Raw genomic sequence first — 20,317 nt, forward strand, 5'->3', positions numbered from 1 at the left:
CCAAGAAATTATGTAACCCTTTCCAAAGCATCCACCAACCCAACTTTGTCATAGCATCCGATTTTTGCAATCTTCCCAAGCATGTCAGCTAATCAAGTATTTCAAAAAATTCAGAACTCCGCAATAGGGTTCCAAAATGTAGAATGACTGCAACAAGAACAAATGAGATGGAACTAGATAAAGGAACATGAGGATTTTTATAACTATGAATAATATGGGCTCTGAATGGGGACAAGGACTAATAGGATGCAAAGAACCTCAGAATTCTTGGGTAAGGTCGGTGCCTAATCCATTGGGCCACAGTCAGAAGAAGTAGAAAGAAGAGGATCTGATATGTAGATGTGCAGAGGGAAACTAGGCACAACCTCACATAGACTCATAAGAAGAGACAAGAGACAACTACAAGCCAAAATTATCTAAATACATACATGGCCATAAGGGCCTTATAATGAAGGGATACAAGATCCTTCAAGAAAAAACATTAATGGGTTGGGAGAATCATATAACCGTGTGTAACAGATGATCATGACCATGTAACTCAATAAAAGATGACTGAAAAGGAATGATGGTTCGAAAGACGGACCTCTAACACATGGCATGCAAAAATCTCTTATGGTCACACCCTTGTTCAACAATCCTTTCTTCATGGTATAATTCAGGAAGACAATCACCCATCTTTTTACAATCCTCTTGGAGAGACCATAGATAACACATTTTCCATATCCAATCATAGGTGGCAACATAGACATTGTAGTTGAATATATCAGCTTTATGAAGGATTATTTTCACACCTGATTTTTCAATGGCTGAAGACTTATTAACAATTTCATTAGAGAAAGAGTCATTACTAGCATGAGACTCATAATCTTGACTCAAGTGGCAATCACTATTGCTTATCATTAGCATGCTATTGGGTAAGGAATCAAATTCACTATCAAAGTTGTCTAAAGGGATGATTCCTTTAAGCAATTGAAATTCTTGGGGCAGTATTGTCTCTCCAATAAGTTGGGTTCTACCTAATTAAAAAATAGGATTATCTTTAACTTCCACATCCTTTAAAGGTCCCATAGTGAAATATAGAGGGTTTAAAACACTCCAATTGACTTCAACCTCTGAGTACTCATGTAACTTCTTGGGAATAAACATGGAGATAGATTTTTCTAGGGTTTCCACATCTAATATAAAATAAACTAGACAAAAAGAACTGGCACATGATGGAGAACTTTTATTTTGCATACCTAGTATTGGGGAGGGGTAGATACATGTCGTACACAAGGAAATCTTATTGTCATGCTCAAGAAGCATATGATCAAACTTGGAGAGTACTTCAATCCTATGTACATGTGAGAAGTCATCTTGAGAGGTTACTTGGGAAAATATTAACTCTTTCTGAAATTACTAGAGTGGTAAACAAATATTTCAACTTTAACTTCAGTGACATGACCTTCATTATCAACAATACCACATCAAAAGTCTTCACCAGAGCCCCACAAGAAGCAACCTAAAACATAAAAAAAAATTGAATCCCTCTAGGGCTTTATTCTCTTTAAGAGCACAAAAGGATAGTTCTTCTAACTATACTGACATGCATGATGGGAAAGATTCCATACTTCCATTTGGGTTCCCTTCTTCTTCTAGTCGTTTTATTGAGCTCCAAGGCACAGGTGACATAAGGAATGCCCCCTTGAGTTCTCATCCCGAAGAGTTCATCATTTTTCTTAAAGTGGCTAATCATAAACATTACATTGAGTCTGAACCATCGTTTGAGACCACACACTGATAGAGTATCCAACCTCCTTTCCTAGAGGTATCCTAACATGTTTAAAATAGGGAGGAAACTAGTTTCTTACGATTTTGTTTCCTTGGCAGAGTCGCTAAACATGTGTTGGTTAACATATTTGTCACCTAACTATATATTGTCACGCCCACAAAGATGACAAATGTAACCGCAGTTGAATTAGCCTACCAAAATACCAACTAACTAATTCTCTACTTATTTTACAAGGTAGCAACTACCTTCATATGATTTTCAATGAATAAACAAAAAAACCCTATGCTTTTAACAAGAAAGCAAATAAGGAAAGAGATTTTAACCAGAAATATTTACAAAGGAATTTACAATAATAACTACTGTATATATTTTTGGAATAAGGGATTACTGCAAAACACCATTCACAGATAATATTTTGTAGCAACTGAAAACAAAACAATCCTCCATTTCAATATAAATTCACTAGTTGATATCTATTTCAAAGAATAGAAATCATCCACAAATCATAATTCAAAGATCATGAATATATGAACCCACCAGTAGTTCTTCTATATTCAATCAATAAAATGAAATATGCATAAATATTTTTCTCTTATGAGTAAAACGAAGTGTACACACAAAGTCCCTTTAAAGATCATCTAATCTACTTATTTATAACATTTTTGAGTCTTTTTCTTTCCAAGAAATGGTTTCTAAAGTAACGGTCTTGAAAGCGATCATTTCCAAATAGAACTAATCAAAAGGTAATCTCAAGAAAGACCTATTCACAACAGAGCAGCTATGAAATTTATAGACTTGGGCTCTAATGTCGAGTGTCGAGTTCTGCTCTACAGTACATCTATCAATTTCATCTGCCTTTTCTTCATCTTCAATCAATATCAGTAGGATATCTTTGAATTCTTCCTGATCCAAAATAATAGCCCTGAAAAAGTCAGTGAGGTTCAAAAGGATGTGTCACCGTGATGACCCAACATCTGGCTGTCACTAGACCTTTCCTAGCCTGAAGCACCATTTTACCGAAGTCAATTGTTTGGGTTTCTTCCTATTACAAGATCTTCTTGCAAACGTTGTTCACAATTTTCAGTATATTTCCGCAATCTTTCCTAGAATAGCAATAACTTTCCTATACTCGCTAAAGTTGGTACGTGGTTTCCATGCGATAGACCACAACCATTGGACTATGTCTTCCTGTTCTTTCTCTGGGCAATTTAAATTTGGGTTGTGGAATGGCAAGTCACCGTCATAAGGAAAAACCATGGCATCCTCTAAAATATCACATTTAATTTCCTCTACAATAAAGATAATATCGGATGTTATAATGCATGCCACCACCTTTGCATGTCCTTAATTACTATTAGTGATGGTACTTTAAAAATATTCCCATGATTTTCTCCTAGGTGTTGTACATGATATGTCAATCAATAAGGTTGAAGATGGCGATGGTAGGAGCAATATTTCTTAATAGCTTAGCGAGCTCACTAAATTTTGGTGGTGCCTTGGACATGGCTCACCTTCTATCTCCATTTCCTCATCATTATACTCCCAACTTGGGAAAATGGGGAGTCCTTTAAATAGATTTAAAATAGGGTTGATTTAATGCGACTCAAGGTTATCGGAAAGTTAGGAGATCGGGCAAACAAGCAATTATCTAACCCTTTCCAAAGCGACCACCAACCTAGCTTTGTCATAGCATCTGATTCTACAATCTTCTCAAGCATGTTGGTTGATCGAGTGTTTCTTGAAATTCAGAACTCCACGACAGGGGTCGAAAATATAGAAACATTGTGACAAGAACAAATGAGAGGGGACTCGATTAAGGAACATGATGAGTTTTAAAACTATGGGTAACAAACAGGTTCTAAAATGCCCATTAGAAAAAAAAAATTACTTGAATGAACAAATTCAAGGTCATTGCTACCACCAAAATGACAAGGACGTGGATATGCAATCTAAAAGATTCCTCAGACACTACAGGGTTGGATTGGTGCTTTGTTAAAACTAGTGGTAAATCTATCACCCCCACTAAATCCCCCCTCCTCCTTGTTGCTAATCCCAAAAACTAGAGCACCATCAAGGCACTAGCTAAAATTATGCAGGACTTGTATGATGATGTTTAGAAACAAGAAGAATTGATTAAATGGCTCTTCATCTAGATGAATGTGGCTACGAAGAAGATTAATCAATTGGAAGTGGCAACTCAGACTAAGGACAAGGTCAACACTTGGGTGGATGACTTGGATGAAGATGTGGTGTGGAAAAATTCTAACGATCTAGTTCATATGATAGAGAAGTGAGAAATGGTGGGTAAAAATATTGATGATATGGACTCCAAGATGAAGATAGCAGATAGAAAGCTCCTGTTGGAGGAGGTCAGCAAAGCCCAAGGGGCCCTTAAAATGAAAATTGAGGAGGTCAATTTTGCCAATAGCAATGTGGCAAGTAAGTATAGTTCCTCGCTTGAGGTTATTCAGGATGAGATGGAAAAGAAAAGGGAAAAGAAAAAGTGTTGTATAGGGGCCTTGGCCATGGGTTTGAGTCCCATTGCATTGAGGGTCAAGGGCACCCCCTAACTCTACACTAGCCTCCTCTAGGTCTGGTATTTATTTGTGTAAAAACGTCTCCTTCTTTGATAAAAGGGCTTAGTTTGTGCCATGATTGGCTGGAAAAGGGTACCCCCATGCAGTAGACCTCCTCTTTGTGTCTATGTTAGGTGTTTGTTTTATGTTTTTTGTGATTTTTTTTTGTCTATTGGTCATTTAGTTTATTGTCTTTTTGTTCACCCTACTAGGTTTTTATTGTGATTTAGTGGGTTTTTTTTGCTAGTTTCACTTTCCTCGTGCGCTCTTGGTGTCACTTTGTAGATATATAATGATATGGGCCTATCCAACTTTTACTTATCAAAATATTCATCCACATTTGTATGATGGTAGTCCACAACTACATATAGCCCATCCACACCAACATGACTTGTAGGGTTAGCTTGGAAAATAATAGTATGGAACTTGTAGAGACAACCCAAAACTAGATTTATCGTATAGACTTGCATAGACATTGAGTTAATTTGCCTCTACTCTCCTAGAAACTACACATTAATATGAATCAAGTCTTATGAAAAACATAATAATCATGAAATAATATATTATAGGGCATATGACAAAATTTATTCTTTTCCATAATTAGAATTCATTCAAGCAGTGGGGGCTCGAAATGGTGGTTGCTAACAAAGAAATGGCAACCAACTACTTCAATATGATATACTTTTGTCTTGTATTACACGAGTAAGCTCTTGCCTTTGATGAAGGCCAATAGTAGGTTTTTATTGTTTTATTTTACATTCTAAAATAATCTACATCTAACCTACTTGTTCCATTTTAGAGCTTATATTCCCCTACATACACTTTTGTGAGTGGGTTTGTGGTGAGATTTGAACATCTATAATCTTGGTCAAAATTGTTGCTTATGGATGTTTTAAAACAACAATATGTCTTATGTGTTAGATATAAGATTTAAGATTATCTCTATATGATAAACTGATTTTCCAGGACATTAGGCTTTTTTGGTTAAAGTTTATGGAATTTGAGGGTATTTTATATTGAAGTTTTCTATGATATTGAATTATTTTCTCTTTTTTGGGTTCATTTGAATATATTTCTCTTTTCAAATGTATTCTTTGGTTTAGATTCTATAACTGGGTTGTATCACATCTGGTAAAGTTACCTAGGCCATCTACTTGGTCTCATCTATTGGATATATAGCATCTAGCTTGTTATAGTGTTATTCTTCCTTATCTGATTATTGCCTATATGAAACCTAGTGCATGAATGTGACATTTTACCAAATAAATAGTTTAGAAATCTCTTCATCAGATTTATATCTATGATTTTATTGTGGTACATATCTTAATATTGAGTCTTAAGGTAAACTTTATATGCCTTCTACAATAACAATGCTATTTTTTTCTATTTTACCTCCAATTATTGAAATCTTCAACCTCATCTCATTCATGAGTTTCACTGGTGAAAGCAAGGGGACCTTTGCATTCCCATGAAGTTCACAATACAACGTCTTCTACAACATAGGTTTTAGTTAAAAATAATACAAGACTATTAAGCTGGAAAAGGATCTTTATTTTTGTAGAAACAACAACTAAGAATTTTTTGTTAATCTCCCTTCCATGTGACCACATGCTTAATTACATAGAGGGAGATGGTAAAAACTTAACTTTGGTGACGATACTAGAAGTCGGTGATCAAGAATCTTTTCGATGGCATGGGGCTATTAACTTTGATTAAACCCAAGTGATAATTTCTATAGGGAAATAGTCTCATTGCAATTTTAATAAGGTCATAAGGACGACCAAATTGATGGTACACACTCCTAGATTGACATGTAGTAAGTGAGCTACTAAATAAAAAGAGTAGCATCTAAATGTTAGATTTTCTATTGAAAAATTATTAATGACTTGAATGAAATACTAAGATTTTTTTTCCCAAATCTTTTCTCATTTTTTTTCTAACTGAAAAAAGTTTAAGCTCCAACCATTTTCTGTATATTATGCTACTTTGGTTGTAGATGTGCATTGAGCTTTTCATCCTTTAGTTGTAACAATAACTCAAGGTTTTTTTCCCTTTTTTCTTTCATCAATATCATAGATTCAACTTCTCTATTTTTTTATTCATCCTCTCCTGATTAGCAATGGTTTTATCCCTTTGCAATGTTTGAGCCACATCATAAACTTTTTTTATTTTAATGTTTGCAAATATTTCAACTTCTTAAGATCATCAATATTTTGTGGTTGACATCATTAGAATAAAATTAATGATTGTAGGTAGATAAAAAAGTTAGAATAAATTCCACCAAAATTGAAGTGTTGTATGTGTTTGCCATGATTTTAGTGCGTCACTTCATAAAAATAGGTAGGGATTATCGAGATGATGTAGCTCTTTACCTCTTACTACAAGAATTCTCTCTTACTATAATTCTAGTTGTAGGCTTTTCATCTACTCTCTCCATGATGAGGATCTTCTATCCCCACTTGCAAGCTAATTAAGCATAGAGATAGGCATGCATTTTCATCTTCTTCATTGCGATCAAAGTTCCATTGTAGTTGGGCATTAGGAGATGCTTGAGAAGTAGTTCCTTTCTTTCTTCTTGGATTAGCTAGCTTTCCCTAGTTAGTCCTAGACATTCTCCATGGAGCATCATCAGTATATGTATTGATCCTTTCGTGGTGATGTATGATGATGATGTTAGGTAGTCTATCACAATCTTGTTTACAAATGTATGATTGCACTAGTTCTTAGCTTTGGACTACAACTTTTCTCTTCAACAACTTCTTTTATATTAGTCGGACCTTCCTTAAAGTGGTATTTTCTACTTTCTCTTTGATTGTATGGTTAGGGGTTTAAATGATTTGGGTGTAGCTCTTCTAGTTGTATATTGATTGTTATAGTGTTTGGTATTTTAGTGTTGCCTATTTTTTGAACCTAGTATTTTCTTAAACTTTGGTAGTTCATTATCATAATTGGATTTGTTTTGCCTATCAACCAACTTTTCTTATTTATGAAAGTTAGCATAGCTTTTTTCTTTTCTTTGTATCTCTAATTATTGGTATGATAGTTTTATGTAAGAGTTAAGTAAATGTAATATTTGAATTGAATAAAATATAGAAGTGTTTATTAAATTCCTTCAAATTGGTTTGTTTACAAAAACCTGTTACCTTCTGAGGCCTTTGATATTAGATTATTATTTTGTCGAATAATTATTAATGAATCATTTTCAACCTAGGCTATATATATGGTATTCACATATTTGTTTTTACCATTAAAATAAGTCCAAAAATTAATCTATCCTAGTTACAAAATTATTATTATAAAATAATTTCATAACTTGTAGACATACAACAAACTTAAAGATTCGTGTATTTTTACATATTGGAAATCATAAATGTTATTATAAAAGAGTTTTATAATTTGTAGACTTGCAACAAACTCAATGATGCATATATTTTTATGTGTTAGAAATAATAATAGGAGTAGATAACAAAAAAAAAATTCAAAGAAAAAAATACATTGCTTCACAAGATTAAATCTTAATATAAATAAACGTGTTTATGATTAATGGATATTAAAATATACAACAGAAAAAAAAATTTAGTCAAGGCTTTAGATTTTTAGAATATCAAAATGTGTAAGTAAAAACATCTCTTTAGGTTCTTCTTCCTTCATGTGGTAAGAGGTAAGTTCTCTCTTGTATCTAAGTAGATCAATTCTCAGTTAAATTTAGTTTCACAAAGCTTAGTGAGCTATAAATATTGTTAAAAGAGGCCAGTTTCAACTGTTCAAACATACGTCGTGATTATTTTTTGTGACTTCTCTATTTCAAACCAACTCTTTGTGGTAGGTGGGCATAAGTAGTAAGATTTTTATAAGTAGAAAATGCTAAACAAGTTCATCTGAAGTCAAGCATGTCATCCAAGCTTTGTTCCTATCTAACTCCAATGCCCTCGGTGCCTTGATCACTTGGTGTACATACCTTACCATTCTATCTTGACACTCTAATTTCCACAAATAGTTTCTTATGTAAATGAATCATTCTAATGGTACAATGTACAAGTTTTTATATGTGACTAAGCTAGTTGGTTCCATTAACTCTATTGATCCATTTTTACATCACATATATAAATTACATGATCATCATCTTTCCTATAATCACATCTAGAATTTATAACTTTTTGATGATTGTTCTTTGGTGACTTTTTTGATGTTTTAGGCACATGATTGGATCGTGCAAGTTTTAGATCCTATTCACTATGTTGGTAGCTTGGAGTAATCAAAATGTTATTCAAATTCAAATCTTGCTTCAGCATTAACTTTTTGTCTATCATTGTTGTTGGGTATCATTATGTTTGGGAGAGAACCATTTTGTATTTCAAATTATATTCTACAAATTGAAGAATTCATCTGAAGATGATGATGGTAATTCAAATTTTGAGCATTCAAATGAGAACTAGTTTGATGAATCCAGTCCAACTGGAGTTTTTCCCACCCATTGGACTAATCCAACATGTGATACTAATATTCCAAACTCTTAGAGAAGGAAGATGTTGATTGGGAGATGAAACCGTCTCACAATGTTTTCCTTTTGATAGATCATATTTCTCTCTCTATTGTGAATTGGAATTGGAATCATCATGCAAGATGTAGAAATGGATGATCGTGAAGCTTTGAACAAAGTGCAAAAGAAATTTACTTGTAACTTTGTGTGCATAGGTGGCTAAGACAAAGGCTAATAATTGGGTTGATGAGTAGGATGAAGACATAGTTTGGAAAATGACCAATGATCTTGTGGGTGTTATGAGACAATAGTAAATTGTGGATAACAAGATTACTGACATGGACTCCAAGATTAGGAATGCGGGCAGAAAGCATGAGCTAGAAGAGGTCAACAAAAGCTATGAGCTCCTCAAAAAGGAAATTGAGGAGGTCATTTGTTCTTATAGGGATGTGGCTAGCAAGAATAATGCCTCCTTAGAGGCTATCCATGATGAAATGCAAAGGAGAAGGGAAAAAAAGAAGACTCATGAAGTCCTTGGCTATGAGCTCTGGCCTTGCTGCTTTGTTTGTTTCCTCTAGTTATAGGATTGGTTCAACTAGTAAAGCTTCCTTTTGTGATAAAGTGCTCACTCTATGCAAACATCGGCAATACAAGATACCCCCAAGTAGTAGACCATCACTTTGTGTCTATTCTAAGTGGTTTTTTTGTGTTTTGGTGGACCTGGTTTATTTCTCTATGCCGGTGTTTTAGATTAGGTGCTAGTTGTTTGTTTTCCTTGTTGGGTTTTTGTTGTGTTTGGTAGGGGTTCTTTTTAATACTTTTGAATCCCTCATATGCTCTTGGTGTCACTTTTTTGTTATGTATTGGGCTTATCCCACTTTTATTAATCAAAATTTTGTGTGCATAGGTGAATACTTCTCCAAATTGAAGGAATCTGTTTTTACAAAGATTTAGTTAAATATTAACTTCCTCTTGACCTCTTCAAGCAAATTTTGAAATAAAATGTTTAGAATTGAGTTTTTCTTTCTTAACTACAATTGGTTAATTATTGTAGACACCTAAATCTGCACACTCAATTAAATAAATTTTATTTGTTTAATTATCATTTATCTACCTATTAATTAAACTAAGGTTTGATTAATATCCCTTTTTCTTCTATCCACCATTAATTAAATTTAATATTTGATTAATTCCCCTTTCATCGATTAATTGAATAAATTCTATTTATTTTATTAAATTCCCTCTCCACCATTTAATTAAATATTTTTAATTGTAATCATTTCTTGCATATAAATAAATCAAATTTATTTATAAAACCCCCACTTGCATTCTCCTACATTTTTCATTAACCTCCTAATCATTCTTCTAGAAGTCCTCAAATCCCACTTAATGAGCTTAATTATTATAATCATGTCACATCCATAGCTTTGCGGAAGTCACTTCTCAAAATCTAGAAGAAAGTTTTCTAAATGCATTTAAGACTTTATACTTTTCAACAAGTTAACTTGTTGAGTTCCCCAAATTTGTAAGGCTATTACAAAATCTTTGAAGGTTTATCCCTCCGCACAACCTAAACCTCCAAAGTGTTCAAACAACTTTTAAAGCTCTTACAAGACATCATCCCTTCAATACATCAACCCATCATGGCTTGTCCCTTTTACCATCTTTCAACTTTCACAAGAGTTGAAACAATGGATAATAGCCTATATCCTTTCATAATAGCTTTGTACCCCAATAATCTCACCCACATGAGATTAACCATCAAAACTTCTCAAGAATTCAATGCTTATTCCCTCTCCTCTCAAAAAATCTCATAATGACACTTGTCAACATGAGATTTGGTTGAAAATTTCACATGTATTGATAACTTTTAATCTTGACCCTTCTTAAGCCAATTCAATCCTGGTCATCCATTTGACCAATTATTCTATAAATAGAGATTATTTTCTCATATAAAGGATCCCATCATAGTTATTTGCATCTAAGTTATAGCTAAATTATTTTGTGCAAGATATCAAGAAGCTTCTTTTGTCATCTCTAATTATTTTAGATCATTATAGTTGTATCATAGCATAGATTTCATCACCTCTTAGCATATCATGTTAGTTTATTTTCCATTCTAGATTGATCTCATCTTCATATCATTCTCATGCTAACTTAATATCGCACTAAATTCATTAATTTAGTAATATATCGTAGTTTCATATCAATAACATCTCACTAAGATCATGTTTTCACACATTTAGATCTTTGAATCATATATCTCTCGTTCTTAAGGTTGTCATCCTAGAGATCAAGTGCCCTTCCAAGCTAAGAGCCACCTTGAATCTCAAGGATCCTTGGAGATAGAGGACAATGGGACATGCTTATATTTTTATGTCACTGACTTGTTTTATGATTTCAATCCTCTAATATAATGTTTCATTGGTGTCCTTGAGTTGTTTTTTCTCAGTTGTAGGATTCCACACTTTTCGAGCATACATTTCTAGCACCCATCTTGGGGCAAACCTACATTTTCTAACATTTTTTCGTAGGTTCAAGCCCAGATTTCAAAAACATGATTTGGCCCATATAACCCCCAATTTAGTGCATACAACTTGTCTTTTGGCATATTCAACACCTGTTTTGATGCATATGACATATCTTATGATGCTTGTGATTGATTTTAGCACATATACTTGTTTCTATGGCACATATGCATGATCATGTGACACATTTGTAAGTTGTTATAGTGCACATGTAATATCTCATAGCACATTTTCTCTTTTTCTTAGTGCATACAAAATAGAGGCATAAATTTGTAACAAGGTTTGGAAACTTAGGCCTATCTAGCCCACCAAGATTTTTGCAAGTTGCTAACTAGTTTTTGGTGCAAGTTTTAACAATGGGTTTGCAGGTTTTAGAGGAGTTGATTTAATTATTTCTTTTAATTTTTTTTAAGTTGGTTTAAAAATAATTCACCTCTTCTTTTGTAAAGTTTAAAGGAACCTCATACATCATTTGGTTCATAAAAATAATCTCATCATCCTTTGGGCTATAAAGATAACCTCATCTTCTTGCAAGGGTTTAAAATGAACAACAAAGTTTTTAAAATTTGCTTTGCAAGTTAGGGCTTCACACTTCCCTTTTGGGCTTTAAAAATAACCAAAACACCTTTTATTTCTTGCAAAGTAAAAAGAACAATCAATATTATTCTTGCGAGTAAAAAAAATAAGCCATCTTTGATTTTTACAAAGCGATTTACTTTTGTTGACCACACGATTTACTTTGTTGACCAAGATTTTATTTCAACTTCAAACAAATTGCTTTGTGGGATTAAAAAGAACATCATGCTTGTTGGAGCAAAATCTCCAAATAGAGGTTAGAAAATCAGTGCTATGAAGGACTTAAAAGAAAAATTGATTGCTTTGTGTGATAAGTGATAGGTATATGCTCTCTCTTTAACTAGGTGATGTAAAATCTAGACTCAGTATTTCATTTTTTCTTTCATTTTATGCAATTAAATCCTTTAGAAGGTCTACCCTCCTGAGTTTCTCTTAGGGTTCCTTTAAGGCCAATGAGAGGGGAACGACCTAAGTGGGTAACAAATTTATAGCCAAATTTACCAACCCACTATAATCAAATGTGGAGGCTGATGAAAATCCCCTCCAATGACAGTGCACATTGATAGCCTTCCCCTAGTATCCTTGTGATATGAAAATCCTTTATTCTAAAGGTTGGGAAGCCTCTTAACGGAGTTTATCTTTCACCACATTGAATAGAACCTTTACTAAAGAGCCTTAAACCTGAAATCTTTTTGCTAAGTTAGTATCCAAAGATTTATAATTCATAGTGTAAGCATGGGGAAGAATCCGCCCCCAAGACACTCACCATTCATCTTCCAGGATAACAATTCAATTAAGGAGAAATCCTCTTTGAGTTAATTTCTAGACAAAGGTAGAAAAATGGGCACGCTCTAGGAGATGACATGGTTGTTTGAGCTAAAGGAGTATCCTCATGTGGGCTATGGTATTATTGATGACCCTTTATTAAAGAGTCTACTTGATGTGTTTTCTTGTATCCACCTAGTGAAAACATCAGGGTTTTGAACACCTCCTCAATAGAACATACACTCAATATTTATGTTTAAGAGAAAAATGACAATTGTCTTCATGTTTGTTTTTTATGTATTTTGTCAGAGTTCCTAAAACATCTTGCATGAAAAATAAAACATCAACAAAATCAGTTTGTAACTAGTCAAACTCAGGAAATCCATAGGGTAGCACAACCACTTGCTTTTGTGGCACATTTGATCATTTCTCAGATGCATATAATCCATCTTGTAGTGCATTTAAGAAATCTTTAGGTGCATACAACAGATCCTATAGCACATACAATCAAAATGGATGTGCATATGACTAATTAAGTGGTGCATAAAACATATATTTTAGCACATTTGATAAGTCTTGTAGCATATTTAAGTGGCACATTTGAGACAAAGTCTTATCTGGAGAAAAATTTTAAAATTCAACAACTGATTCAAATACCCATTTAGGAGCTCTTCCATTTTCAATTATCACAGATAAAGTTTCTTTGACAAAATAAAAAAATATCAACCAATTGATCTGATTTTTACATTTTCAACCAATATCAAACATCAAATACTGTATCTAGATATCCAAGTTGGTCAAAAGCAATGTAGTTTCCAAAATCAAGATATATCATTCTTCATCGGGAAAATTTATCACATCCTTTTGGCATACTTAGTCATATCAATAGAGGCATATCAAACCCTCTATTCGACTTAGTATACTTGGCTATCAAAAACAAGAGTATCTATCAGCCAAAACATAAAATTTGATCACTCGCATGACCACCCTTCAACACATCAAGAAGAAGAATCCTTGCCAGAAATTGATCTAAAAATGAAACAACCCAGTCAAAAGATGTTCTTAAAGAGAAGCAAGTTTCTCTATATCAACCACAAGCTCCTCTTAATTAAACATAGAACATTCCTACACCATTTTCACAACTATCTATGTGGTTGTGGAATTGAGTTTGATGAAGAAACCTTATAAGCTCGTTCCTTTTTAGCAAAAAGAATCTTTATCTCAATGTACCAATGATAGTGGTGATAGAACCTAAAATTATGTCTTACAAAATTTTGGTCACTGGGTAAATTTTGGTCATTTTGGTTTTATTGTATCCTCTGTCAAGGTTTCAAGGTTGAGGGTTTTAGGGGTTGTTATTTCTAATTAAGTCTTGATATAAATGAAATACCTTGAGCTTGTTATGTTCCGCCATTGCCTTTTGCACTCAAGCCAAGGGTTGTTTACCATTGTTGGGGCCATTTTATTTCCTAAGCGCTAAGTTGTGTTAGACCGATCCATCTAATGATTTTCCTAAAGGTGCATGAATTTTTTTCCCTATGGTCAGTCCCATTTCAATTTTTATGCTCGCACCCATCAAATTTTCCTAAGTCTAGAAATTTTCATTTTCAACTGGTTGATAGAGACATGATAGATCTGATGGTCCATGCTTCCCTATTGTTGAAGGTACAAGGATGATAAAGAATGTGTCATCATGAGATGATTCCACGTGTTCTCGATGGAGAAAGGTGAGCTGGTAGTTTGACTTTTCAAATTTTTAATATTACCAGTTCCCAACGGATAAAACTTGAGTTACTAGAAATGAATGTTTATGTGCATGCTTATATCAAGTGGTAATGTTTTAATTCTAGTCTAAGAAATTCTTGTGAGTTAGTGTCCATTTTTAAGTGACCAACATAGTTAGAAAGTAAATAGAGATCAGATATAATGGTTTTCATGATCCCGCAATTGAGAGATGCAAGGAGATTATGTACCGTGACATCAGAAGATGATGCCACATGTCCAAGGAGGGCCAAGGAAAGAAGATGGTGGGGTCACTAAAAGTAGTGAAGCAGGCGATGAGTTGGATATGCCACATTATGCCAAGAATAGACCCACTTGCCACATTGGAGGGTAAATGTTATATTGAATGGTTTGTTCTGTAAGATTTGCCAACTTGAAAGATGATCGAAGGTCAGGTTTTAAACTTTTCAAATACAAGTTAGAGTCATTGTTTCACACGCACAAGTAGTAGTGGTGGATGAGACATTGGTTTTTCATTCCAAGTGGTAATAAAAGTACTCTTAAAGGCTATTCTTGATTCATAAAAAAATCATAGCAATCCAAAAGACATTCCTGCAGGTGAATAAGGTTGAAATGATTTCTTGCAACATAGAATCGCTATCCCTCTAGTGTAATAAAAACAATAAGTTTGTCTGAAATCCTTCATCTGTTCTTGAAATAATTAATGTTATAAATTGTGCACAAAATTATAGGAAAAGAATTTCAATTGTTCTAGAGTTATAAGCTAAACAAAGAAGAGTGAAATTTTCTTAAACTACTATTGTAATTTAAGTCTTATGTTAGCCCTAGTCTTTTCTTTCTCAATTTGAAGATATAGTAGAAAACCCTAGTTCAAAAGATGGCTCCCTCATGAAAATATTCAAGGTAAATTGATTACATGAAAAGGAATCTTTATGATGATTTCTTGGACCAATTGAATCCCTTGACAAATGATAGATACCAAGGGCAAAGATTTGTGAGTGGAAAAACCCTAGGAGAAGGGTTATCTGATAAAGCATTCCAGTTTGTGGATGTTAGTATACCAATGACCGGATTAGAGACATTCAAATTATGGTATGGACAGAGGAACTTGCATTCCTTACTATCCAGTCCTTGGTAGTATGATTTGGGTAAATTAGTGGTGTGAGAGGTATCTTCATGGATGTCAAACTTCTCAAGGATATTGCAAGCAGATATGAACCTCTCTTGAGGTTATTAGGGGAAATGAAGGAGATACTTTGTTAACCATCAGAAGGGGAGAATTCTAGGAGATTTTTGACCTATATGAACCATTTGTAGACCTGGTGCAAGTAGACCTCAATGAGCTAAAAGAAGAATACTATAAAATGAAGGAGTTCATTAGAAGTAATTTCCTTCCAATGCATTTGGCTAGAGTAGGAAACACAACATACCATATTGGCCCTAGCTTAGAGGAGCCATCCCTTATTGGTGCTTTCGCTCCCTATTTTTAGGCTACCTTTTTCTCTCTATGTCAGGTATTGAGTTTCAATCCAATTGCAGTTATGCCACCTGATTTCATGTACATGGCCATGCAAATTCAACATCCGGATTATACAGTGGTTTTTGACTTCACGCCATACCTTGAAGAAAAGATTCATGAAGGGTTACAATATGTTAAAAATGAAGTGCTAGTGATAAGTTCTTCTGGTATTCCTTACTCATGCATATGTTCCTGTTTAGGAACATAGATTACTTTGAAGGTACCATGAACCTCAAAAGGACAATTGATGATAAGGAGATTCTAGTGAAACATTGGAGCACATATATGTCCTAGGATAGATAGGAGGCTATCTTTGTAGGATTTGAGAATAACTTTGCTTCTAAGTTGAGCCAAATGTTGAAAGTAAACCCATCAAGGATCCCCAAGGAGCTGCATGATTTTGTAAGGCCCAAAGAGAGGTTGCCCCTTATCAAGATTAAGCACAATTGGAGTGATTTTATCCCTTATCCTATAAGCACTGTTATTAGAATTTATGGTTTCTCTAGACAACCACGTGTATTGCCTTTTAAAGATCCTTTGAGAGTGGATTTTGCTGAGGTAATGTGGAAGATAGGGTGAATTTATGACAAGGAATTAAAGGGAAGGGGAAAAGAAATAATTTTCCCTTACTATACTATCATCCCTTATTTTACAATTCGGAAAGGAGAATATGAACATTTTGATAAATTCTATGCACCATATCATTTGGGGGTGAGAATAGCTAGACACAGTGATCCTAAGGGGTTTTACAATATCTTCAAGATAACAATAGAAGGAGGTCTATTTCCTCATGAGCATAATTTTCCTGAGGATATAATTAGAAATGAATTTGATCCCATGATTTAGGAGTGGAGGAAAGAAAAATGGATAATTTTCATAAAGTTATGGGTTGCAATTCAAAAGATGGATCCAAATTATGATCCAGTAAAGGATTTTACTCTATTTTGTGCTAAGGTTGATTTTGTTATGAATAATTTTTTTGAATTATAGATAATTTTGAAGGAGAAGAAGACCAAACATGAAAAATTTCATGACCAACAATAGTCAAGCTCACAACCTCCTTTGTCTCAAAGAGTAGGTGGCATGGTAGAATGGAGACTTGTTCATGAATCTTCTTCGAAAAGAGAAAGAGAAGAAACAAGTGATGAGGAGGAGAGCATCAACGACAATGGAAGGTTAATAAGGAGAAAGGGTAAAAAGATAATGAGTACGGAGACTTCCCTAAAGTTGAAAATCAAGCCTTTTAAAGGAATCAAGATCATTGATCTTGAAGACTCAGACAAAATTCTTTTGCCATCGCCTATTCCCTTTTCACCTGTAAGGCTGGATGAAGAACAAATGGAGGAAGATATGTTCATAGAAACAAGTGCCAAAATGCAACTAGGTGTTCCTCTTTTGCCCCCTAATCTGGAATTGGACATCACTCCTTTAGATATTCAAGGTAAAACTTTCATGAATGCAAGAAAAGAAGCATGTGATAAGTTCCTTGAAGATGATACTTTTGTAAGGAGCCCTTTTTGGAATTAGTATGGAAGATGAAGATTGAAGAATAGAAAAGGAGAACTATTGGGAAAAAGGCCCAAAGGCCAGATAGATCTGATCAACAAAATTAGTAAGAGGTCAAGAATGAAATGATGCAAGAGTTTAAGGAAATTATTTTTGATAAGGGAAACATGATTATAAGTCAAGCTAGAGTCCTGATTTTGCCAAAATGGGACATAGCAGATGTAATGGCTTTTGATGCAATCAAGAAATCAAAATATCAACATTTCAATTTAGAGGAGGAAGCAAGTTTGGCATGAAAAGGGTTAGATTTTGTAGATGATTATGCAACCTTGGCAATATGGGCACTAGAGGAAGAACCTAGAAATCCTAACATCAATGACTTAAACCCCAATTTGAGGGAAGGCCTTATTATAAAAAGAGCATCTGACACAACAAGTGTAGAGGCTAAAAAGTTGAATATTGATGTTGCTAAGTTGGTACATGAGACTTCAAAAAGAGAAGCCTTGGAAAAGGCAGAGCTGATGAGAATGTTTCATAAATTGTTTAATGATTAAAATGAAGCTCCAAAAAGGTGTGTGAAGTTGCAAACAAGAGTGCATCTATTTGAGCAGGGATAGATAAAGGTTTCTTTTCTTGCCCTTATAGGCCTATCTAAGCTATCAAAATCTAGGTCATCACCTATTGTCTAGGAAGAAGAAGCAGTTCAACCTAATATAATTGTTGATATCCCTAATATGTCATTAGTGCCATGTGATGATGATGAGCTTGAAACCACTAGATCAAATGAACCAACTCAGTCTCATCTTTTAGAAAAGATTGTTGAATTAGAAAATAAGCTTAAAGAATTAGAAGATCAATCAACTGAGAAGCAAAAGAAAATGGTTACCTTAGTGCTAACTCATTTAAATGAAAATTTTTATAACAAACTCAATAGTGTTCATGCCTTATATTATTTATTATTTAATGCTATTCAAAAATTTGATGATGATAAAGGAGTGGAAATTCCTTTATTTACAAAATAGTTGCAAAGGGGAAATGAGCTCAGACTAATGTCAATGACATCTAAGTATCATGTTGAGAGACCATGCGCACTCCAACCAACATATTTGTTGGTAAAATCAATGTAGGAAGCCCAAATTTTTCCAGAAAATATAGAAAGAAAGGTAAGGGAACTGATGAAAAGTTTCAATGAGTTGAATCAAACTCTTTTGCCAGATATTAAAGATGAAGAAGGGGCAGTCAAGCCTCAAGAATTTCAGAAGGATGAGGCAGAAAGATTCATCTCTACCTAGGTAGAGCTAATATGTGAAGGGATAAATATGGATGTGCTGGAGGATAGCATGGATAAAATAATTGCCACGGGGTCATTTTTTGAAACTTTTGAAAGAGAGGCAAACCAAGTAGTCGTTAAATGCATTCCATACCGGGCTAAAGCTGATGAAGTCATGAGTTTTGACTGGCCATCCGATGAAGAGTACAGTGCATGGAGTAGTATGTATCTAAATGACGAATAAAGGTTGCAAATAGTGTGATATAACTATTTTTGTCTTCTAGTGGTGGATATTTTTGAACTGTTATAATAGAGATAGCGGTAAAATTCATCATAAGTTTTAGAGAAGAAGCCACAGATTTTGATCCTATTTGAATGAAATGAGGGATGGAATATTTTTGTAACAAAATGTAGTTGTATGTGATCATTTTGAGATGATAGGTGTTTCCTTTGGCCTAAAGCTTGTTTGCTCCATTATTTTTAATAAACTAGAATTCAGGACTATGAGATAGGGTTCCGATTTTGGTCCCCTTAGTGTTCCAAATTTCTTGTTCCAATAGAAAATTCTAGATAAAATGAAAAAGTTGTAAAAAGGTCATTTGTAGAGAAAAATAGAAAGAGTCTTGTGTTTGTTTTTCCGCAGGTTCTTGAAAGAGTTATGTATAAATTGTATTTTGATAGAGACACCCAGATTATTCAATAGAAATATAATTCAAACCCATTTCTCTCTAGTGTATTGTTCTATCATATTTTGAATGAATATCATCAAGGATTTCATCATTCATTACACTGTTGTCATGTATGTGTTTTTTGTTCATGCTTTGGTCTAAGTGGCCAATTAAATTCTTGAGTAGAATTGCAGAGTGGTAGGGATATTTGCAAGGATTTTGATAAGTAGTTTTAGGTTGGGGTTGCAAATATGATGTGTTGCAAAGTAATACTATCTTATGTTTATATGTTGTTAGATAAATTATGTCAGAATACACTTTTTGTAGTATGATTTCATGTCTCCAATGAAGTAAGGCACTAGTCGTAGCTTCCAACTGATGTTGATTTTCTATTCGGAATCACCAGTTATTTGCTATAATTTGTTGAATAACAGAATATTTTCACTTTCATGTATATTTCTAAGTGCATATAATCATTTCATGCTCCAAACTGGTTGAGGATCACTGAAGAATTTTCCATTCTTGAGCATTCTCATTTTCTATCAAGCCTTTCATATGAGAATATGTACATTATTTCATGTGTAATTTGTGAGTGTGGCGTAGAGATCCCAAATTGGCATGGGGATCACCCTCCTAGGTTTTGCCAAGCCCAAAGTATAGAAGGATCTTGTATCCTTATTGAAGTTGGTCCAAGCCTAAAGAATATTAAGAGTTGGAAGTGGCTTTCCATAGATATTTGGAGGAATCAACTTGGTCTCTATCATGTGGCACTGTAAACCCACTTTCGAGCACCAAAAAGTGGTAAAATCAATAACTCATATCTATCTAAACCAGAGATCACCTATTGAATCACGTTTCAAAGTAAATTGCTCACATGCCCATTTGGAAAAGATCCCAAAGTTTAAAACAAAAGGA

Source organism: Cryptomeria japonica, chromosome 4, assembly GCF_030272615.1.
Source record: "Cryptomeria japonica chromosome 4, Sugi_1.0, whole genome shotgun sequence".
NCBI classification, from domain to species: domain Eukaryota; kingdom Viridiplantae; phylum Streptophyta; class Pinopsida; order Cupressales; family Cupressaceae; genus Cryptomeria; species Cryptomeria japonica.